The following is a 25,122-nucleotide window of genomic DNA, read 5'->3' on the forward strand; positions in this document are numbered from 1 at the left end:
AGGGCCCAGTAGGCCTACACGATGCCAGGAATGATATACCGGGAATCTAATTTGTTGATCCACTACAGACTAATTCATGTGTAGGCTGTAACTTAATGTTATATGTGCAATTGCAGGAGAACTTGATAGAGGATAGGCTACCCATGCCTTCCGACGTTCATCACCCTTCCGATGGTGGAGCACAAAGGTTTAACTTGGCCCACAGCTGCAGAACCCGCGTTAAAATAGAAAATTACATTAATTGGGATTCTCAAGGAGTCTATGGCCCACTCAATCTGTGACAAGGTAGGCTAGTTTAAGAAAGCATCATTCAAAGCAGTCAATACAATATGTAATGTCCACTGAATTATTTAATTGTGCTTTTGACATTAAATAGGCTATCCTAAACGTACGCATACGGTCAGTTAGGCTATTCTCTGCCAAGCAAGGTCTCGTTCCTTGGCAGACGCTCAAGTATTGCTCTTTTTTTTGTTATTAAAGTTCTCTCCTCCTTGTAAGCCTCAAGGAGAACTTGCTACTCCGCCTCTGAAAAATACGGTGCTCTTCGTTTCGCAGGTTTCACTCATGGTTTCGACTCTCAATAGATGATGCCTTTATAAGTTCGCCATGAACGAGCACAACTCTAGTATAAGTATTTATACTCTCTTGAGAGTTTTCCCGTGAGGGAAATTTGGTCTCTGCATTTATCCCAATCCGTGAATTAGTGAAACACACTCAGCACACAGTGAACACACAGTGAGGTAAAGCACACATTAATCCCGGCGCAGTGAGCTGCCTGCAACAACAGCGGCGCTCGGGGAGCAGTGAGGGGTTAGGTGCCTTGCTCAAGGGCACTTCAGCCGCTTCCTACTGGTCGGGGTTCGAACCGGTAACCCGCCGGTTCCAAGTCCGAAGCGCTAACCAGTAGGCCACGGCTGCCCCCAACTCTAGGTTATAACTCTAGGTTATCTAACACAGGGTTGATTGAACTAACTGGTAACCAGTGTTTTGGAACCGACAGCTCGGGTTTAGTCGCCACAGTCGCTGGTAACTTTCTAAAGTTACTAGCCAATCAGAATTTCTACTAGCCAAATTTTTTCCGGTGAAAATAAGAGAATTATGAGTTTATGACATGAGTGTCACTGAATGCATTTGATCATTTTATTAACATTGTTGGCATGAATACATACCACAAAATATACACAGAAATTGCAAAACTTCATTTTATGTTTGGGATCTCTATCTATTTCTCTGTCAATATCCTCATCCCCTGCTTCATTCCTCTTCTCGCCCCCATAAGTCTGTCCCAACCACTGGCGCATTTAGTTTAATCTTAACTTAATAAAAAGGACAAATCAATTAGCCTATCATCAACAATGACAAGCCAGCTGGAACCTGCCACTCGTTTTCTCTCCCTCTCGTGCACGCTCAGACGCGTTCTCAATTAATTAAATGGAGTAGCATAGGGCCTACGTTCAAGTTGGATCTTTATAGAGAGGACCCGAAAAGTATTATCTTTATGTAACATGCTGTTGGTGCATGTTGACATACTTTCTCTAACAAGAGTGAAAAACAGTTTGCAGTACAGCTACTATTTATTGGCTAAATGTTGGTCCCTCCTCTGTCTCTTGGTCCCCTACGCACAGTGCGTGATGCTTCTGATCAGGCAACTTTTTAAAACGGAAAATTTTCGCCTACAAGCTCCTCATGTTCCATCTTCAGCTAACTTCACAGACAATAAAATAAACGATCTTGCTGCTTCAAGTTTTGCGGCCTCCATTACATGACATCAGCCCCCCATAAAGGAAATAGGTAACACAATGCGTTAATTGCATTAATATTTCGTAACGCGTCATGTATTTGTGTTATGTACATGTGTTATGTACTTTTTACTTTACTTCACTGGCTAACTCCCTCCTCTTTCAGTCTATGCTCCCTGCTCTGCCTCCATTCATTCTTCTAATTCTGGTAGACGCTCCGTTCGTTTCCATCGTCTCTCGTGCTGGTTTCACTGCAAACTGCACGCAGCCAATGGGCGTATGAAACGTCATCATGTAGTATTACGGCATAGTGGTCATGGGAAATGTAGGAAGTACTGCCAGGGGGATATATGACCGAGAACAGAGCCTTATGCATCATGCATGTAATGCTTCATGCATCACCGGCCAAACTGGCTAGTAAGTTTTAATTAACACTTGCTGAAATAAATTTTAACCCGCATTTGGCAGGTTGGCGGGTGTTAATTTAGAACCCTGATTATACTTGCATGTAAACAGGTTAAACGGAATATTGACAAACGGAATTTGGGCAATAAACTGATTCAAAACGGTTTATTCTCGGCATAAAAACGTGCTCATTGAGGTGGTCAGTATGGTCAGGAATGATGCATGAGTCCGGGATCCTCCAGCCCCATTCCTCTGGTGGTAGGAAGTTTCCCGTCCATTCTTGAACTTGATGGTACACTCTGAAGCTATGAAACATAGCAGGTGAAGATGTTGTTGGGAAGTTGCGAGCGTGGATAGAAATTATAAAAATGTTTCAGTCTGAGGTCTTTGGGAGAATCTGCTTTTTTGCCTTTGTAGATCTAAAACATTTTTATGTTGCCATGGCGATCCCACCCTCGCAACTTTCTCTTTTTTCTTTTCTTTCCCTTGTTCGCGATAATGCATTTAAAGCAATGTTCACATCATGTGAGCCAGAGCCGATATGGCCAGAGCTGCTTGCTCTTTAAAGGTATTTTGTCCCACCCAAATTAAAATGATGTGTTTAGCAGCCAGAATTTAAAAAAAAAAATTCCCAGGGGTGAAATCTCCCTCAAATGTATCCCCAAGAGACAATAAATACTATTTTCTGATTTGCTGGCAGGGGGCTATTAATTCTGTACATTGGGGCTTCTATGAAGTAGATCTGGTAAATTGCGTAGGTAGAGGAGGCGTCTGTGCCTTTCATCTAATCCTTATGATATGGAAACCCTTTGTGTAATTCCAAGATAAAGTTCATTCAAGTAGGAAAGTAGAGACTGCACTCAGGGACTGAGTCATATACAAAAACTGTATTTAAAGTGCCGAGAAAGCATTACAGGCCATGACCAACAAAACTAGACAAACGTTTTGGGCCTAGCCCATTGTCAGTGTCTCAATTTAGAAACACGTCATTAGGCGCTGACGCCTCCTATAGGTCCCCGCGCCAATCACCAAGACTGTGAGTGAACTAATTAAATCACAGTGTGTGGTCCCTACAGGTAGATTTAGACATACGTATAGAAATTCTTAAACAACATACCCACCATCAATAGGCTACTACCATAAACATTATGCAGACATGTCAAATAGAAGATCTTAAAAGTATTGACAATAATGAAAATAATAAAAATATTTTTAAAAAATATTGAGTAAAGGGCATGCCCTCATACAGGTCGCATATCCAGTAATGGGCATCTAATGATTCGCCTACAGAAAACACGTTATGACCAAGTCTTCATTCATACCCCTCGGATGAAGAGTTTTGAGGGTGGAGATCCAATAACATTCCCTTTGTAGGAGTTTCCTTTCTAGATCACCCCCCTACGTGCAGGTTTTATATGTTCTACTGTTGTGAAAGCAAGGGAGGATAGAGAGTGGTCAGCTTCAACGAAATGTCTAGCTACCTGAGATTTCTCATCCTTACGTCTGAATGCACTGTTGTGTTCGATAATGCGTGTTTTGAAGGGTCTGTTAGTTTTCCCAACATATTGTTTATTATACGGACATGTAACTAAATATACTACATTAGTTGTGCGCAGGCTTGGAATTTCACCATTCACCTTCAGTTAGGCATATTTGGTGGGGGGCACAAAGGCCACATGTCAGGGCACCAAGGCCAAAGTTAACTATACAGTAGTAGGCTATAAAAATGATCAAAGTTGTATTTAGCCTATTCACTGCAGTAGACCTGCATCACTGTATGAAACATTACAAAACATGAAACATGACATTACATATAACTGTAAATCATCTGATCATCTAATATTTACAGATATCTAGGCTATATTTAACATTTATTTTATATTTGGCCTGTCATGAAATCATGTATTGAACAATTTAAGCACAGCTCAGCTTTAAGAAACTCAAATAGCCTAGATGCATGCTTAGCAGTTTGTGATCATTAAGGCTACTTTCACAAACTCTCAGTCAGCTGTCCTCTGATTTACCGATATCTAGGCGACATTTGTAATATTTATTTTGTATTTGGCCCGTTATGAAATAATGTGGAACAATGTAAACACAGTGTAAAACTTAAAGCCCAAATTGGAGACATCCATGTATGTTGAAATTTACTGCAAATTCAAAACGGGATTACTCTGAAACGGATAACTGTACAGGGGACTGCTTTACATTTTTGTGTTCGGTAAGGTCTGCTGTTTATTCTGATATATGGTTTGTCATGTGTTAAACGAGGGGTTCGTGAAGTATTCCACCGAGATGAATGGGTAGGGAGATGGACGCAAAACCTTCAGTAGAATTTATGATTAAATTGAATGATATTATTTACTTTTCTCGCGCGAACCGTTCACCACAGCAATTAGCGGCTAACATCGTTTAAAAGCTGACAAAAGCGCTTTCATGTGATACTAGTGATGTCTGTGTGATGAGTAGGCTACTTCGCGAGTAGTTCAACTGAGAAGAATGGGTGAATTTGGACGCACTTTATTTCTTGCACTGTCACTTTCTCCACTGCGTAATATTCGCGGTGAATGCTAAGATTGTTTTGACAGGCCATAGGCTAAATATATATCGCTATTAGTAGGACGCAAAGCAGAATATTGAAAGAAGGGGGCACCAAGGCCACCATGGCCTGTAAACCTCTGATTTTCAAATTGGCGTCACGGCCAACGCAAGGGGCTACAACGGCCATGGCCGTCGTGGCCGCCGTGAAATTCCTACCCTGGTTGTGCGGCATGTAGTGAATTGTTTAATTTTGTAGTTATTTTCTGTTACCGAACATGTAAATCAGGTGGCTTTTCTAGTGTTGTTTCTGCATGCTGTGCACATTCAACATGGGAAAAAGCCAGTGATGTTCCTTAAGCGTCCCTCTCTGTTATCGTGCGCTGTGTGACTATCAGCCCTTACCAAAAAGTCTCTAATGTTTCAAGCTCTTGAATTTCCCTTGGGGATCAATAAAGTATCTATCTATCTGTCACACAGCGCACGATAACAGAGAGGGACGCTTAAGGAACATCACTGGCTTTTTCCCCAGATGTGAAGAGTGTGTGCACAGAGGCGTGTTTATGTTGGCACATGCTCTCATCACCCTTATGTAGAAGTCTAGCATACAATGGTAATCTCTCTGAATATCCGTTGAAAGCTGCACAACACCATGCTATTTAGTGTTTTCCTAAACGAATATCTGGCCATCTACGTTTGCAAATAAAACTGCATTTACACGAGACATTTTTTTTATGTGTTTACACGAACCCGTGTACATACATGCTGTCATGAGCACGCCAAACCACAGTGGCAGTCTAACGATAAGCTCAAGCTCACATTAACCAATCAGAACCCTGAAAAGTCGCACGTGAGAACATGTAAATGTAAACATTGGTCGCACATTTGGTGTACTTCTGTCGCATACTGTGACGTTGGCTGCCCAAAACTCCGTTTACCACAGTTTACAACCAAACGCATAAACAAAGTTTTCCAAAAAAATCACTTTGGCCGGAGTTTTTTTGGATAACCATTTTACGGGGCGAATTCTCCGTTTGCGTCTAAATGAAAGGCTCGTAGGGAAATGTCTTCGTTTTCGTTTATAAAAATACACATGCTCGTGTAAACGGGGTCTTACCACTGTTGTATTGTGAAAAAATCATACATCATCTGCAAGGAAGATCTTTCATTTAACTGTTCTAGTGGCACTAGATGTCAATTTACAATTGCACAAAATCTACTTTGTAAATTTCTTCTTGTGGCTTTGCAATTAATCTGCATGTGTTTCACAACTCAGAAAAATTGAAGTCACACTTTTAGTGAGGCTTCATCAATGGCACCTGAAGATATTTGATTTGTTACCAACATTTTCCATTTTCTTGACATTTGAACTTTCAGCTCCCTAACACTTTAAAAGTCTAAAAAATATATTTGCTTTTGCTGTGCCCTGTCTAATCCTAAAACAATATTTAACCGTAAACCGTACAGATTGGCTTTGAATTCACAAGGTACAAGTGAAGAAATAGCCATGGCAGAAAGTGACTCTTAATAAACATGACAGGGAACAGGTGAGACAGTGATTACTCTAATAAGCAGATTCAGGTGAGGGGCGGAGTCAAGGAAACAAGGAGCCAAAACGCATGGCTATAAACAAATCAGCACAATGTGCAAAATGTGCAGCGCTCATTAAAAATGTCATTGCATGTTCAATGACCTACAGAAAGACATCGGGGAGTATCGCTACTCTCTTATCTTAGATGAAAGCACTGACGTAGGTAGCGTTAAACATCTGTGTGTTGTCATCAGGTACTTCAGCACCTCTGTGAAAAAGATCGTCTAGTATCCAAGTATCAACTTCAGTGTTTCCCCTACAATGTATTTTCAGCTGGATTTTCAGCGCCGCTGCAACATAATATCACGAGATTCACTTAACACACTGTAAAAGCACAACGGCCAACGTCATCTCGAAATTGTTTTCTGAAAGTCTTGAGTAAGTTAAGTGCATCAAATCCGCACTTAGCCTCTCATTATTCAGGACATATATGCGGCATGATGTGTCAGGTGATTACAAGCCCAAAGACAAGTCTGCAGCCCATATGGCTAGCCTACGTTCTGAACACGGTTACATTGTTTAGCTATCCGACTGATGGGGTCTTGCTCCGCCACAGTGTAGCCTATGGTGTCATCGTTCACTTATAGGTTACACAATAAATAGCCTACTTATAGGCCTAGTGACAATAAAAAATTATATTAGTTATATTTCATCACGAAGCTGTTTGTATGCCGTGAATTCGCTTGTAGCCTATGCCATATGTTAAGCTTGAGCAATTCCTCTGATCCAAAGCCTGCTTTGACACATTGACACTAATGTGAAACATGCATCCTCCTCTCCTAGCCTACATCAAATAAAAGAAACCAATTCATGATTACCGAAATGAATTTAACATGGGGGAAAAAAAGTTTGTTGCGATTTAGCCTACTGTTGTGATGCGGTTCTTTCTGCTGATTGGATTTACCCCCGTGTCGTCAACTCTGAGAACTCTTGCTCCGGCTGACAATTTTATCCAGAGAGCTGATTTCCCAAAGATGAGCCTCCATCAACATTCAACGACAAATTATTAAAACGTAAGTAATACAATAGAGTAAACCAATGTGCTACAAGGTGTATGGTCTTAACGTTAATTGTAGCCTAGACTTGTAACGTTAGCGTAGGGCTATATGTAATGTTTGCATGGGAAAGCTAGGCGAACACAGTCTAGGCCTGTTTAAACTGTCTGATAGTTAAAGGAAATATGAGCATATGTTGGCATATATGTATAGCCTAAATTCTGTCCACTTAGCTATAATAGGCTATCACAAACAGACCTTTTCTACGTTTACGGCATTAGACATATAGGAGCCTACATTCTCTTATCAGAAAGACGTGTTCTCATAACTTCAGCGTTCTCTTGACGGTGAGACGAACGGTCGCACTTCAATCAAGTAGCCTAGGTCTTTTTCGAGTTAATTGTGAGTGAGTTGTATGGTAACTGTGGGAGTGATGTAGAAGAAAAGTGAGTATTTACTTTTTTATACGTGGGTTTGTTGTTTTGGGACTGAGAAATAGACTACAAGGAGAGCATCTGGCTACGTGCATGCGTGTCAGCATTAATGCCCCCCCCCCCCACAATTCAATTCAATTACCAAAGACCCTTAGAGATGTTCTTTGAAAAGCCCAGAAAAATTAAGTGCTCGCAGATTGGGTGTGGTCTTTGCCATTAAGACAAATTTAAATAAATTGTAAATAATCTTTTTCTGGGTTGTGCCATTTCATTTTTCTTCTATCATTTTTAACCAATAATGTAAAAGAAAGCTGAAAATGACCCCCCCCCGCCAAGTAATAGCACCGCTGCTGGAAAAATTTCTAGGGGAAACACTGAACTTAAAAACCGCAACAATAACAACAAACACAATTATCAAGAAAACGCTGTTGATGCCATCATCAATCCCCTCCGCTAGTGTTGATGCCCATCATCAATCCCCTCCAGATTTCCCTGGCTGACATTTCTACAAACATTCTAGACAATACCGGAATGATGTATTTGGATGTTTTTGTGTGTATATGAGTTGTTGCTTTGACTTGAAACAGGCTTCATTATGTTCTGGCTCAAAGCAAGAACATCTCTGGTGACACGTTGATGGCACTGTCTCTGGTCTAATGCTTGATGTTGGTCCTTCCACTACCCAGTGCATAAAGGCATGCAGCGCTTTGTGGACATGGCGTTCAGCATCATCAGTGTTCAATTCAAATTTCCATGTTTTTTTTCATCTGAGCAGCAATGGCATCTCGTAGTATAAGCACTCTCAAATAACTTCTAATTACAATAATCTTTGATATCACTTTGTCTATGGCAGCATCAGACATACTAGATCTGGGTCATAACATCGCTTTGATTATGATAATGAACGTGATTATACTCTCGATGGCTTTTGTAGTTGGCTGTTCGTTGTGCACTGTTACATTCAAAGATACTGAAGTAGACTGACTTAAGGTCAGTCATGTTGTGGACTTCTCCAGCTTTCAGGCTGAAGCAAACTAGGCTGACAAACTCAATATCTGATGCAACTATGCCAACATCATGTTCTTGCTTTTCAAATTCTTTACCCTCATCATATCTCTTTTTACCACGTTGAACGTTCACGTTTCATGTTGAAAGACGCCTCATGAAGACGCTCTTTTGTCTGCTTCTGACAGAAGAAGCACTTTTCTTTGTTAGCAGCATTTGCTGAACGACTCTCACTAGATAGACGACGCAGTTGCAGGTGTTGGTGCAGGTTCATAAGATGGTCTACCACGTCTTTTCTGAAGATGCTGAGTAATGCCTTTTTGGTAGTGAATCTTAGCAGATACTCACTGTTACAGGTGGATTTGTTGCAGTTCCTATGTCACATTGCTTTGTTTTGTTGCAAATCATCTGCACTATAACCTTGAAATCGTTGGCCGATCTGTGGGTAATCTCAATCTCTAAACTCTCCTCTCTCATGGACAAAAACAAGAAATTTGGCATAATGTCTCTAGTGGGTCATTAACCAGTCAACACATATCTACCTTCTGACAGTGGATACATGGCCCAACATCTGTTTCTTGTGTTGCTGTAGAGAATATGTGTGGCATCACATGTGTGTCATGACAGGGGAAATCACAAGCTGTGTCTGTTGGGTTTTTTACTTTCATGAGTAATCTAGTACTGAGACAGTGGGCCCTATTTATTAGCCTTCGCCAAAAAAGGGCAATTTCTCATTAATTCAAAGTACGATAGGTTATTAGCCTGATTTGTTAGGAAAAGTGTTGTTAGGGGACAGTAAATTTACACTTTTATACAAGCTGTACACTGACTACTTAACATTGTAGCAAAGTGTTATTTCTTCATGGTTGTCCTATGAAAATATACTTCAAATTGTACATAAAAATGAGTGGGGTGTACTCACTTCTGTGAGATATTGTATATTGTGCACGATGTGGAGGAAGATGGAACAGCTGCAAACGGGGCTCAATTACTGGTCTAGAAATGATTTTATTTTTTCTCAGTTACCCAGATGTATTTCAGAGATCAAATCTGTAACTGTCCAAACTACTGGTTAAACTTCCACTTAATCTTTTTTTCTTGTGCAGATCATAAACACCATTGTACTATTAGCAGTTAGCATCCCAGACTGACATCTAGGAGACTGGGGTTCAATCCCCACGCTGCGAGTCCATGTCCCTTTGGATAAAAGCGTCTGCTAAATGCCTTTCAAATTTACCTTTATGTTTACCATTACTATATTTATGCAATATAGTGAGAGTGAAGTTGGTATACTCACAGCTACTTGTTAGCATATCCATTACCAACCCCAAGAACTATATTATACATTATACATATTATACATTATACACATTATACATTATACATAATTTCCACATCTCTTTTGGGAAAGAAAAAAAACATGATCATAATATAGAATGTATCACGTTAGATTCAAGAATTTGTGAATTTGTTCATAAAACATATCAAAACTTATTTTCATTTTACAGGTTCACCAATTAAACTCCCTACTCACCTTTTAGAAAAAGAGAACCACTTACAACTCACAATACGTTTGTAGTGATTAGTAGAGGGTCACTGAGTGTGTAATCACATTTGGTCTCTGATGGAAAAAGGTCTCTTTTGGAAAAAAAGACTCAATGTCCTTCCATCCCTAGATTGTTCTAGCCTGGGTGTTCCCATGCTGCCTTGCGCGCGATTTGATTCACGCTGCTAAGGCAGCCTGGAGACCATGGAGCAAATTTTCGCCTGAGATAGGGAACCAATCACAGAACAGGGGGGAAAGCAAGACGATGATGAGCTATGCACAGACGCATTTGATAGACATCCGTGGCACCCAATAAACGGATCTGGGCATTTTTTTCAAATACGAGAAAATGAACGTTTGGTTCCCAGACCACGTCTCATTGAGAAGTGGTGGCGCTAGCCAGGCTAAGATTGTTCTATGAGACCCTTGGGGAGTTCTGCAGGTAGCTGTTTCTTTGTCATGAGCAGTGTTGGGGAAGTTACTTTTAAAAAGTAGTGTTTGCACGTTACTCGTTACTTCTTAAAAAAGTAATCTGTTACTTTACTTAGTTACCCCATACAGAAAGTAACTTTTTAAGTTACTCGTTACTTTTATGTTGCTTGACTTTGGGCATAACCCAATATCTGTTCCTAAGTGTAGGCCTAGATAAAGTTCTTCTGTGGAAGACATAACAGGTATTTCTTTTGTGCTCTTTATTATAAAATATAGTATCAATAGAAACAACATGATACACTCAAATAAGTCATATGTCTCAAAATAAAACATGCCTCATCTAAATCCAACAGAAAAAAGAATAACTTAACAAATAAGAATAGCTTAAAAATGCCTTGATGTCGATGGCACAAAATGAGTGATTATACCTCATCAGGAGCAGCTTTTCAAAACGTTTATCTGAAAGTCCACTGTAAAAAGTTTAACGTAAAATTTACAGCAACTTGCTGGCAGCAAATAACCAGCAAGTTGCTGTATTTCACTCTACAGTACACCTACTGTATATGAAATCACAGTACCTATGCCTGATACTGTAAATGCAAACTACAGTAGTACTACCAGTGCTGTAATGTATACAGTATTGAATTGTCTACCGTATTTTTAATCACAGTACTTATGGATCATACTGTAACTTAGTACAGTAGTAATACCAGTGCTGTAATATTATATACAGTAATTTTGGGAAATTCATATCCTGCTTTATCTACAGCCAGGATTAATTTCACTAGGCCTAGGTATGGTTTAGGCTACACAAACTTGCATAAATAACCATTGACAACTTGTTATCAGTTTGAAAAGCAAGTACATTTATTCACTTTTTTTCCCGTTTAGAAATTCTCGTGTGCTGCATCCTAACGTTAGACCAACGGTTGCAGTCAGCCTGATCCACCACCAGTAGCAGAGTGAAGCAGCACCTAGCAGAAATAGAAGAAAAAAAGATAAACAGTGTTAGATAACAATTTTCAACTGAACCTGAAGGCTACTTACAAGTGAAACTTTAGAATAATCATTTATATATATATACTGTATGTTTTTTGAGTTTACTGTCAAAATGCCAGGCTGAAGATGGTGTTAGCATAACTCAGTTTCGCAAGGTATATTTAGCTGCTAACGTTAGCCAGCTGGGTGAGCTCATTGATGATATTTGCTTGCAGCAACACATAGATATATGTATATTACGATGAGTTAACGTTACATAAGTTAGCTGGTAGCAGCTAAACCTCCACGTTAACGTTAACCAGCAGCACATCATCTTCAGCCTAACATTGTGACAGTAACATACTAGGCCTAGCACTACTAGCGAATGTTTTATATAAATTATATGAATATAATAAACTGTAACTTACTGAGAACTAAGGTAGGCCTAATATAAACGAGACTGCCAAAATGTTAACGTAACATAACACATTAACGTTAATGCCACCTTCACAGCAACAGCAACTATGATAGCTAGCCTAAAGTTACTTAGTTGATCCAACAAGCATGGATGAGTCTGTAAGTTAGACAGTACAACGTACATAGACTGTACACATGCCCGAATTTAATGTAGTACAATTTCACAATGAAACATTAACGTTACATAAATAAATGCTTGCTTACCATTAAGGTGGAGCTGCGAACTTGACAGAGTGCTGAACACCGTTGGTCTGACTGACTGAACTGTTGCTCAAAAATGATCTCCCGCCGCCGGACAGTTCAAACGTCGTCGCGCGGTGCACGTTTCAATCACCACGTCAAATTTTCCCAGTAAACCATAAATCCATGACTTTTCAATATCTTTTCAAAATGATGATTTGGGTGGAAAATCAACGTAATATCAATGTCACCTTGCTATCTGGGAGCTTAACTTTGTATTTATGTGCAAAAAGAAAACAGAAAACCCCAACTGATTTTCCGCCATGTTTTTTCAAAATTTTCAAAAAGCTGACAAGTGAGGGAGGAGTCAGATTTATTACTGTGTTATAATTCGCAGCAAATGTTTATTACTGTAGTTTGACCATTTTTGACCATAATTCATAGCGAAACTACAGCAACATACTGTATTCACAAATACAGTACACATTTTTCTCAAAAACAGCAGTGATGCTGTGAAAATCACAGAATCTTGTTACAGTGTCCAGTGTTTCCCCTAGAAATTTTTCCAGCAGCGGTGCTATTACGGGGGGGGGGGGGGGGGGGGGGGGGGTTGTTGCGCTTTTTTTTTTATTTTATTTTTTTTATATCATACCTTCGTGTTTCTTTTGTGGACATTTTCAGCTTTCTTTTACATTATTGGTTAAAAATGATAGAAGAAAAATGAAATGGCACAACCCAGAAAAAGATTTACAATTTATTTAAATTTGTCTTAATGGCAAAGGCCACACCCAATCTGCCAGCACTTAATTTTTCTGGGCTTTTCAAAGAACATCTCTAAGGCTCTTTGGTAATTGAATTGAATTGTTGGGGGGCCATTAATGCTGACACGCATGCACGTAGCCAGATGCTCTCCTTGTAGTCTATTTCTCAGTCCCAAAACAACAAACCCACGTATAAAAAAGTAAATACTCACTTTTCTTCTACAACACTCCCACAGTTACCATACAACTCACTCACAATTAACTCGAAAAGGACCTAGGCTACTTCATTGAAGTGCGACCGTTTGTCTCACCGTCAAGAGAACGCTGAAGTTATGAGAACACGTCTTTCTGATAAGAGAATGTAGGCTCCTATGTCTAATGCCGCAAACGTAGAAAAGGTCTGTTTGTGATAGCCTATTATAGCTAAGTGGACAGAATTTAGGCTATACGTATATGCCAACATATGCTCATATTTCCTTTAACTATCAGAAAGTTTAAACAGGCCTAGACTGTGTTCGCCTAGCTTTCCCATGCAAACATTACATGTAGCCCTACGCTAACGTTACAAGTCTAGGCTACAATTAACGTTAAGACCATACACCTTGTAGCACATTGGTTTACTCTATTGCATTACTTACGTTTTAATAATTTGTCGTTGAATGTTGATGGAGGCTCATCTTTGGGAAATCAGCTCTCTGGATAAAATTGTCAGCCGGAGCAAGAGTTCTCAGAGTTGACGACACCGGACGTAAATCCAATCAGCAGAAAGAACCGCATCACAACAGTAGGCTAAATCGCAACAAACTTTTTCCCCCCATGTTAAATTCATTTCGGTAATCATGAATTGGTTTCTTTTATTTGATGTAGGCTAGGAGAGGAGGATGCATGTTTCACATTAGTGTCAATGTGTCAAAGCAGGCTTTGGATCAGAGGAATTGCTCAAGCTTAACATATGGCATAGGCTACAAGCGAATTCACGGCATACAAACAGCTTTGTGATGAAATATAACTAATATCATTTTTTATTGTCACCAGGCCTATAAGTAGGCTATTTATTGTGTAACCTACAAGTGAACGATGACACCATAGGCTACACTGTGGCGGAGCAAGACCCCATCAGTCGGATAGCTAAACAATGTAACCGTGTTCAGAACGTAGGCTAGCCATATGGGCTGCAGACTTGTCTTTGGGCTTGTAATCACCTGACACATCATGCCGCATATATGTCCTGAATAATGAGAGGCTAAGTGCGGATTTGATGCGCTTAACTTACTCAAGACTTTCAGAAAACAATTTCGAGATGACGTTGGCCGTTGTGCTTTTACAGTGTGTTAAGTGAATCTCGTGATATTATGTTGCAGCGGCGCTGAAAATCCAGCGGCGGCGCTGCGCCGCTGTTAAATACACTGTAGGGGAAACACTGGTGTCTGTTTCTTCTGGGGCTAAGCACAATACCTCCCAGGCTGAACAGCCTTTCCACCGGTGCACTGGATGGTGTGGCAGTGTTGTATTTCATGAACACAGCTTTCACTCAGGGGAAACGGTTGAGAACTCTGAACATGATCTCATGTACTCAAGTACCTCTGAGTCTGCGCTTAAGGACATTGCGTCTTCCTCATCATCAAAAGAAAAAAATCCTTCTCACTGGCGCTGCTGCGTGCGGCAACTTCTTTTATTCTCAGCCGGCTCTGCATCATGGGGTAGAGTGCGACACTCCGCGATGAACAGCGCACGTGCCGTTTCTCTTCGCTCCGCTCCCCCTATCCAACGAACTTTACAAATTCGGCAACGTCAAGGCAGCCAATAGAGCTTCCCTGCTCTCCAACACCGGTGCGAATCGCGTCTTGATAGCCTAGGGCAAAATGATATAGAAGACATAAGCTTAGTTTTCAGACACTCACTCTATCAAGAAAGGCATAATGCATTTATCAAAATGTGGAATATTTATGAAGAAATGCCGGTTAATGGATAGGCATATGCCTAGGCTACCAACTTTCAGATCGGCTATTAAGAATTGGCTTACCTGTACAATTACACCCGGTACGTCTGCTGTCATCCTTGACAGTCCATTTTGGAGTGCCAGCGTCCTGGACATCAGGGTCTCCAGAGTTGGTAGAAGAGTACCATAGTAACAGTTATCTTCACCTTGCAAGATGTCCAGAGCTACTGTCAGCGGTTTCAGAACACTGCAGTATTCCTTAAGGAATAGATGTTCACGCTCTGTTGGGGCTCTGATGTCCAGTCTAGTACAAAGCGTAGTCAAATCTTGGGCCGGGATGTCACTGATACGGGACAAGGCATCGTGGTAGGAATTCCACCTTGTTGATGTAGGCACGAGCATTTTTTTCCCACAGATTTCATCAACAATCTCAGGCCACGGTAGAACGACTTGCCTTTGTCCAAAGGGCAGCCGTGGCCTACTGGTTAGCGTTTCGGACTTGTAACCGGCAAACATTCGTCCAAACACAATTGATTATTAAATTGATCTGTTTCAGCCTACACCACGACTTTTTAGGGAGTTTGACAACATCACTTGCTTGTCCACTCAAGCCATGGCAGAGTTAAAGGGATGCAAGGGGCAGCCGTGACCTACTTGGGGCAGCCGTGGCCTACTGGTGGCCTACTGGTTAGCGCTTCGGACTTGTAACCAGAGGGTTGCAGGTTCGAACCCCGACCAGTAGGAACGACTGAATTGCCCTTGAGCAAGGCACCTAACCCCTCACTGCTCCCCGAGCGCCGCTGTTGTTGCAGGCAGCTCACTGCGCCGGGATTAGTGTGTGCTTCACCTCACTGTGTGCTCACTGTGTGCCGAGTGTCTTTCACTAATTCACGGATTGGGATAAATGCAGAGACCAAATTTCCCTCACGGGATCTAAAGAGTATATATACTTATACTTATACTTACTGGGGATCAAAAAAGTATCTATCTATCTATCTATCTATACAGCGCACTTCGCCGTTGCACTTCTGTACACACATTTTGAGTCACTGTTGGATGACGGCCATTTGTCGATGTCATTGCACGAGATCAAATTGAGCGTATGCGAAGCACACCTAAAATGCAGAGGAAGATAAAACTGTCCTTCTGTGGTCCCAAGCAACTTTTCCACATCTGTAAAAACTATATCTTGCTCCTCTACATCCTCCTCCTCCTCAGGCTCAAGGGCTGCATACATCTTAAAAGCTTTTACAAAATTCGACCCGTTGTCTGTAACAAAGTCCAAACGCTGAGTGAATCTGTTCCATTTCAAAGCCTATAACATCATATGTATGCCTGCCCTTTATTCTTTTGCATGCAATGGCAGCTTTCTCGTGAAGTTAAAGTTGCGTGGATTGATCCAGTGCACAGTGATTCCCAGAAAACTCCTGTTATGGCTACTCCATATATCCGCAGTGGTTGACACATAGTGCAAACTCTCGAAAGTTTTCTTTAATTCATTCTCCATTTTTAGATAACATTCATCCAAATAGCCCGTGAAAGTTCTACGATCTGACCATGGGTGCCTGTCTCCTGCTATCGGTATCTTGCTTAGTATCTTTCTGAAAGTGGGAGATTCCACAGTATTGATGGGCAACATTTCTTCGACGATGAACAAAGCAACGAGTTTGTCCAACTCTTGTTTGGTTACCTGGTGGTGAAAATTAAGTTTTAGCTGCTTATTTGGGCTTGGACTCGACATATCACCATCATTTCCCTGAGGATCTTGAGCTACAAGCTTAATGCTAGCATGTTTTTCTCTCAAGTGCTTGGTGAGGTTGGCAGTTGAATTAATGGCTGTGGACAATAGTTTCTCGCCAGGACACAGTGTACACCTTACACTCAGATTTCTCTCCTTACATAAGTAGTGTGAGTACCTCCAACCATCAAAAAAAACGTGATGACGCTCGAATGGGAGCATCCCACACCTCAGTGCAAAATCAGTGTTGAGTCAGCACTGATCATTCTTACACAGTAGCCTTTGTGTGGGTCCCCAAGTGTTTTTAATTACATGCATAGGTGCTGCTGAGCAAGAAAAGGACTTCTAGACAGCAAAGACACAGTTTTGTGTGTCTATTAAGGTTTTGCACCTCCGTTCTAATGTTACGTCACCGTTTGTTTACAACTAGAGTGGTAGGCAAGAATGGTAGGCAAGGCACTGCAGAGTGGTAGGCAAGCCTACAACAGTCGGGTTGCATAGGCTACACATAGTTACAAATAGCTTCAAAATTGAAATGTTAATATCAAATATTGACCGGGATGCTGACCACTTGTGTAGGCCCTAACAGTTGGTTTTACAATAAGAAGCAAAAAGGCGACGAACGGCCGTTTAGCCTACCTATCCTCATGGTTGTGGAGGATGATCGTTAGCAGCTGTGAAGTCTTTTATTCTCAAGATGGCCTAATGGTGTAGCCTAGGCTACTGTCTACGAAGAAGTAGGCTAAAATACAACTATCTACAGTCATCCAAAAATGAATTGCCAGTTTGTTCTAATTTGTCTCGTGAAATTCGTGCTTGTGGACATCAATCACCTATCTTCTATCCTTCTATTTCAAGTTATCATGAGTGTCATTTGATTATATAATGACAACAAATGCTAATAAATGAAAACCGAATAGGCTTATGTGCTATAGCCTACAGCTCAGTTAGGCTAACTCCCGTATGTCAAAATAAACTGATTTTTGAGCTGAACTTAACACAGCAACCTCAAACACCACTGTTGAACCTAGGCTACTGCTTCAGTCATGTAAGAAATAAGCAGTTTATGAATTATCTTTACCCGTTTAATCAAGTCCACATGACCAAAATAACAGCATATTTAAAGGATGAGCTAGCATATCAGCCTAATATAGCCGATGCTGCAATGGATAACTAATAAAAAAGTTTGATACAATTAATGAACTTTATCACTCACATTCTGAGTTTTTCTGGGTGGTTATATATCCATGCAGATCGTCTTCGAATAAGCCATCACTGTTATATGTTATAATATGTTACAGGATTCATGACTTTAATGACATTAATCATTAATGTTACATGATGCTGACTGACGCTGGCTATAACTGTAGGCTACCGTTTTAACGTCTGCTGAGTCTACTGCCTACCAAAACCTGTCGCTGTTCAGTTGAAGTTAAATGATCAAATTAGGGCTGGGCGATAAAACGATAGCGATATGTATCGCAATAGACATGTAATCAATATCAATAAAAAATGCGTTCGATATAACATTCGATAATTAAAAGCAACACACACCTCCCGCCTTACGTTGTCCATAAATAAATAGGCTAAATATATCTTGCATTGTAGCTAGTATGTGCAACTCTACCAGAGTAGACGATAGAAGTAGGCCTAGCAGCTACCTCAACACAGACTCTCAATAAGCGCTTTCAGACATACGTGTAAGACCGGAGGTTCTGCCGATGTTAAACGGTGGGGCCGTATATCTGAACGACATAACCGGTCATATGGAAGTCCGAATTTAGCCGGTTGTTCTACTACTCCCCCCCCTAGTATTTCCTCCGAACATTATGTAAATGTGCTGTGTCTGAACGAGGCGTAGAACATGCGTTAAAATTCACACCTAGAGAGAGGGCGTGTTGGTGACGTTTCTTTTGTGCGTCCATGTGGTTAGATCTGACTTAAATGCCAGTGTTATGATGGAGTGGCATAGTGCTGTCCAGAAAATCAACGACCTGGGAAGATGCAGACGTCACGGAGCTACTGTCCATGAGGGCATACAACATTTTGATAGAACACATGAAGGGAACGGCACGTTGTAGCCTACAACTGCATGGCAAGGCCAAACGAATTCAAAAGACTGTGCGAGATAAGCAGAAGGCGCTGAAAAGACAATAGCCTAGCGACGTTGTTGACGACAATAACAGGAGTATTTAATAAATTGTTAGCCAACACGGTTTTCTGTTCATTGATAGTCTTCTCATGACCTGCTGAGCTCGCATATATTTGTTGAGCATATATGCCTAGAGAAAATGAAAACGAAGAAAACCCAACTTTGTTCCAAGCTCCTTACGTAAATGCAATAGACACATGGGGAGAGGATGCTTTTGGAAAAAATAAACCATGAAAAAACGAACAACTTCACTGTTATGTTAGTATTTTGTTTGCTTAAAAACGTTGTATGATTGCCTTGAAGTCTTGAGTTAGCCTGCTGAATTGGCTGGTAGCCTACCATAAAGTTTGTGCATGCTCTCTCTCTCCAACGCAAACCAGATTTGGGGTTCTATAGCCAAGTAATTCTGGTACATATCGTTGAAAACAGATAAATGTGTTTATTCGAAGCACACATACAAATACTGTAGGTCAATTTCAAGTGCGCACTTACGTGACTAGCCTACTCCAAGTATTAGCTTACGCACAATAGATTTCTCTTCTTTAGCCTACATAATGCATAGGCTACACTTTGTAAACAAAAAGCAGCTGTGACAGGCAGCGGCCGCATATATTCTGCGTCATGTCTCGCATCTTGTGAACTCTACAAGCCCCCACCCCTCACTCGACAACCACACGGAGATTCTGTAATGTGCGTGTATGTCGTTCACACATACGTCCGTATAAGGTCAGTATAAGGTTAGCAGGTTAGCATCATATCTGAATCATCCGAAGGGTAGGACCTCATTTTGACAAACCTCCGCATATACACCGGAGGTTATATCTGAAAGCGCTTAATGAGTCCTTGCCCCGTGCGCGCGCTCTCTCTCTCTCTCCCTCTCTCTCTCTCTCTCTAGGTGCATCCCTCCTCAGCATGTGCATGTAATCCAAACATTCACAATCGTGCAAGACGACTGAATTGCTATTAAATCCGGTTAGCATCATTAGCACGCTGCACGAATTTGTTCAAAACTGTTGCATTCAAATTGACTGCTAAATTCTAATCAACTCAATCCCGATGCAAATGGAAAAGTATTTTCCAAGACCCAAACGGGCCTGTCCCAAGGAGAAAAAGTATTCATTTGAAACGTGGGGAAACTGAACAGTCTAACCAGTAGACTTACTATGATAAACTAGCAAATTACTTTGTTTACAATATTTCCAGGCTTCAACCAGTGCTGCTCATTCAGACTTATGTGCACAATTATTTATTTAAGTGTTTTTCATGATTGTGTTGCTATTTCTTTTCCCTGTTTGCTTTGATTGATAACTGAGGTGATTCAAATCAGAGGAAGGTTAAGTTTAAAATAAAAGTGTTTAAATTGAACTTTTCCCTTCTGGTCCTTATCTGAAATAGATTTTTTAAAAATCAATAATTATCGATATCGACCGATATGAAATACTTATATCGTGATACAGTTTTCAGCCATATCGCCCAGCCCTAGATCAAATATTGTTTGATTTTGTGTCAACTTTCAGAGGGAAGACATGTTCCTTTCTGGCCAAATTTCACAGCTTCTAAGAAAGTCTATCGTCTTCGTGTAAACCAAGTTTTGAACAGAGAAAAAAAGTTGGGCTACCATAGGCTACGTGCAGGTTCTCCCATAACGTTATCGATACAGATCAATGCACCAAATCAGGGCGATTTTAGCGAAATAACGTTCCTGTGACAGGCTATCAAATATTGAACAATGGGATAAAGTTTCATCATCACCTTTATTGATGCCTGAAATGTTGACATTGCTGAAATACAGAGATGTAGACTACTGAGAGGCAGCTGCAGACAACGATGTTCAATGGGTTCAACTTGTCCCTTGCCTACCAGGTGGATGTAAACAAAGCTATAGAACCTAGAATATGTCACATTAAAAACGTTAATAGACCCTTTCAAGAGAGTTCCATTATCAGCATCATAGTTGGCCCCACAAGGCTTCCGTTTTAACGTTACATATGTTATCTTAATGCAGAGGAAGTAGATTGGGAACCAAATAGAACGTTCAAGCATTGTTTTTGTTTTTATTGTTGAAAGGGTCTATACACACACAAGCCAAAAACCTCTCCTTGGTGCTACAGACTGTTCATGAGGCACAGGTGGGTGCTCTGTAGGTGCTACAGACTGCTCATGAGGCACAGGTGGGTGCTGTGTAGGTACTACAGACTGCTTTTGAGGCACAGGTGGATGACTACACATTATATTATAAAATTAAATTATAATTTAGTAGTTAAATACACTGGGATAAAGAATTGGGGTCAAAAGATGTAACATCAAATTAAACACTGTATTCAACATACAAAGAAACAAGATGGTAGGCCTACCTTTGTGCTTGACTGAAGCATGACCCTTCAAGTGGTTGTTGACCATGTACTTTGCTGCCTATGGGAAAAAAGGGCACTGATGCAGTTCACTGGTCAGTTCTTTCATTTCGGGACTCTCACCCTCCAATAACACATTAATGTGTCTCTACATATCAAGGAAAATAAGCATTGGACATAATGCTTGTTTAACATTATTGTCCATAAGAGTGTTCCAGTTGGAGGATGATCATGTCCATTTGTCCATTGCTCAGAAAGGTGCCTTGTGTTGTGTATCATCTTTGGAGGTCTTCACAGTCAAAGTTGTGCCAAAGTTCTACCAAAAACAGGCAAACTTATAAGTGTGGGTAAGTAAGAAACCATGTGGTTGAGTGAGTGGGTATGTGTGTTGTGTGTGTGTGTGTGTGTGTGTGTATGTGTGTGATAAAGACAAACCAACACTGAACTGGACTAAGAATGCAGGGAACGTTGGCACACATTGCCTCCACTGTTCCTCTCATTCTATGTAAAGAAATGCTGCAACAGGAGGGCATTCTCTGTTTCATTGTTAGGCCTACCAACACGATACAACCTGGCATTATAGTATCCTAAAAATCACCATCCACACTGATAAATGCATCCTGGCAGTTGCCCATATTGCAAATGGCTAAGGATTTTATACAGCACACCATGACCATTGTTGATCTTATTGGCAAGAAAGGATGTGCTAGGCTTTGAAATAAGTTGTGTCTATCTGTTTATGGACACAGCCTTTTATGAAAACACTATATAATTAAATACCAACCCCTCCCAGCAAATATCAGTGACCTAGGTTTTGCATGTAAGTTTGTGACATTGATATTCGACAGCTTGGGACATGGCAGGGCTATCAAAAGGAAAGAATAAACAGCTGACAAAATTCTGCTCCATATCAGCTGATAGGCAGTCTTCCTCTGTGGCATAGGCGATCCTTTATGTACCCTTGAATGTCAAAGCTGTATAATTTATTTGATTGGTGGATATATTCTTCCTGAATCTCAATATTCTGATCACAACATGTCTATGTAAATTAAAGTTTAAGGTAAATTGTTTTGCTGTACCAAAAATATTTGACAGTATGTGTAAACTACGAAAACACACTTAACAAAATACAAAACCATTTTCTCTTCAACCCAATACAATACAAACTACGAAATACTATTTTGTATTTCAAATACATGTAGCCTAAATACTGCCCATCCCTGACTATGAGTAAAGCTATGGCTCATGATTCTGTAGTCTGGCATGAATGCCTACAAAATAATATATAAACTTCCATGGGAGACGAAGACAAAAGCATGTAGAGGCGTATTCTTTATCCATGATCTACAACAAACTCCATATGATCTTAGAAAAACTTACAGTAGTAGTAGGTAGTTAAGGGCATGGTTATCGTCGGCAGAGTTAGAGTCTCCCGCGTATTTCCCGCATATTTTTATTTTTTTGACATATTAACCACATACAATCACACAGAGAATGCGTTTGTAAACCTTTATTGAGCAGTGAAGTGAAGTGTGAACTCTAGATCCTAAGGATTGTGCAGAAGGAGACAACATCAGCCACTGTAACACACTGTAACCACTGTAATCATCACTGTTATCGAGTGCAATATAGGCAATATAAGCACGATACCGACATGACTTGACCTGATGCAACAATATAGGAAACAATACAGGCATAAAACCTAAACCATGAAACCTAAAAACAAAACTAAACTTACTTACATATTTTTCGATGAGTCGATGAGAGTTGCCGTAGTTCGATGAGTTGTCGAGTATGACATGGAATGACGTGTTGACGTGTTGAAATAAATGTAGGCTTAGTTCAAGCTCCGCCCACATTGAGCCCAGCCCCGATCTGCAAGCTGCAGCCAGTGCTTGGCACTCACTGCATTGCAGCGTCATTTTTTTAATTTAATCACCGGCTCCATCCCGCTCCCGACCCTCCCATTGATTGCTATGCTCTATCCCGACCCTATCACGTTATAAACAGTGACATTGACTCCCATACCGTGGGAATCCCGCGGGAATACGGTGACCCGCGGGAGTTCTGAAAACTAGTAGAGACATTGAGACCCTTTGTGATAACAAGGTCGAGGGTATGGCTGAGAGAGTGTGTTGGCACCTGTACATGCTGGGTTAGGGAGAAAGTATCGATTAGTGCAATTAATTCCTTGGCATAATTGTTTTCAGGATTATCCACATGCAAGTTTAGATCCCCTGATATAATAAGACAGTCAAACTCTATGCAAATGACTGATAGCAGTTCACCTAACTCTTCAAGAAAGACTTTAGCTGAATGTTTTGGAGGCCTGTAAATAGTCACTAATAAAATCTGAGCAGAAGACTTAATGCGTGCACACAGATATTCAAATCAAGTAAAGTCACCGAGTGATGACTGATTGCACTGAATAGACATCTTGAAAATTGAAAATTGATCCCCCACAACTCTTTTATTTGCTCTGGTAGCACTCAAAAAACTGAAATTTGGGGGAGCTGTTTCGATGAGAGTAGTAGCACTGTTTGCTTGATCTAACCATGTCTCAGTTAAAAGAAAAAAATCAAGGTTGTGTGTGCAAATCAAATCATTAATTAAGAATGATTTGTTTGAATGAGATCTGATATTTAGGAGTGCTAGTTTTGCTGTAAGTGTTGGGGAAATATTACCCACAGGGGAAATCTGAGGTTGTTGCGGTACGGGTAGGAGATTTGACTGGTTTACCCTGTAAGCTCGATGCACTTGTCTTCTATTACTTGTCAATACAGGAATAGAGAATGTCATAGGCTTACTGGGTCCCGGCATGTTCTCAAAACTACTGTCAGTACCATTTCTATTGCAGGGACCCTGAGAATATCATACAACACTATCATCATATAATTGTCCCCTGCAGCTGCTATATGCCAGCTGAGAATATGAACTAAGAGGTTGTTGCTGATTAAGAGATCCTTCTGAATGGGGAGGGGGAGGCTGTGGAGGTGCCATGCGCTCCTTTGGTGCCAAAGGTCTTGGGCTACTAACAAACTGCAAGGCTACTGGCAGCAGTCCTTCCATTCTTGCAGGGAAAATCATGTGCTGGGATGGTGATGGGTATACAGGGGATCCTGGGGAGTTTGATTGAGTGGGGATGTGATTGGGTGTAGGTGGTGATGGGAAATCAAGGAAGATGGGGTTGAATATTGGTTCAGAGTCTTCATCTGCCTGCTGAGGTCCTGGGGAGTTTGTTGCGTACAATTCTCCCTATCACAGGCTGTGGGTGTCCATCAACCATAGTCATTTTTATAATTTCATATCATGACTTAATACCTTTTTTAACAAGGGAGAGGAGAGGAGGATGGGCAAGACGGATCAGGAGAGGATGAGAATGGGCAAGAAGATGAGGCAGAGGAGGAGGCCGTCATGGAGGACGAGGACGGGCGAGATGGACGAGGAGAGGAGGAGACCGTCATGGAGGACGAGGAAGGGCGAAACGGACGAGGAGAAGAGGAGGCCATCATGGAGGTAGAGCAGGGGTCGGCAACCTTTACTTTCAAAAGAGGCATTATTTGACCAGAAATTTACAAATTAACTTTCTGGGGGCCCCAAAAATATTTAAGCCCTTCAAATACAAGCAGTTTACTGCCTATTGGTCTGAATTAGCTTATCAACATCACCTGAATCAAGGGTTAGCAAATGCGTTTAAATTTCTTTTTTTTATTTTATTTAATGACAGGCCAGAACTTAGGCTAATCAAACAGTTGAGTGGTCCAAAATAGAATGCTGCGTCTTTCAGTTGATTATAAACGGTTCTCATTCTCATTGCCTTGCTCAAACTGTTGCTCCACATTATAATAGTATCAATCGTAA

This window comes from Alosa sapidissima, chromosome 1 (genome assembly GCF_018492685.1).
Source record: "Alosa sapidissima isolate fAloSap1 chromosome 1, fAloSap1.pri, whole genome shotgun sequence".
In the NCBI taxonomy this organism is placed as follows: Eukaryota; Metazoa; Chordata; class Actinopteri; order Clupeiformes; family Clupeidae; genus Alosa; species Alosa sapidissima.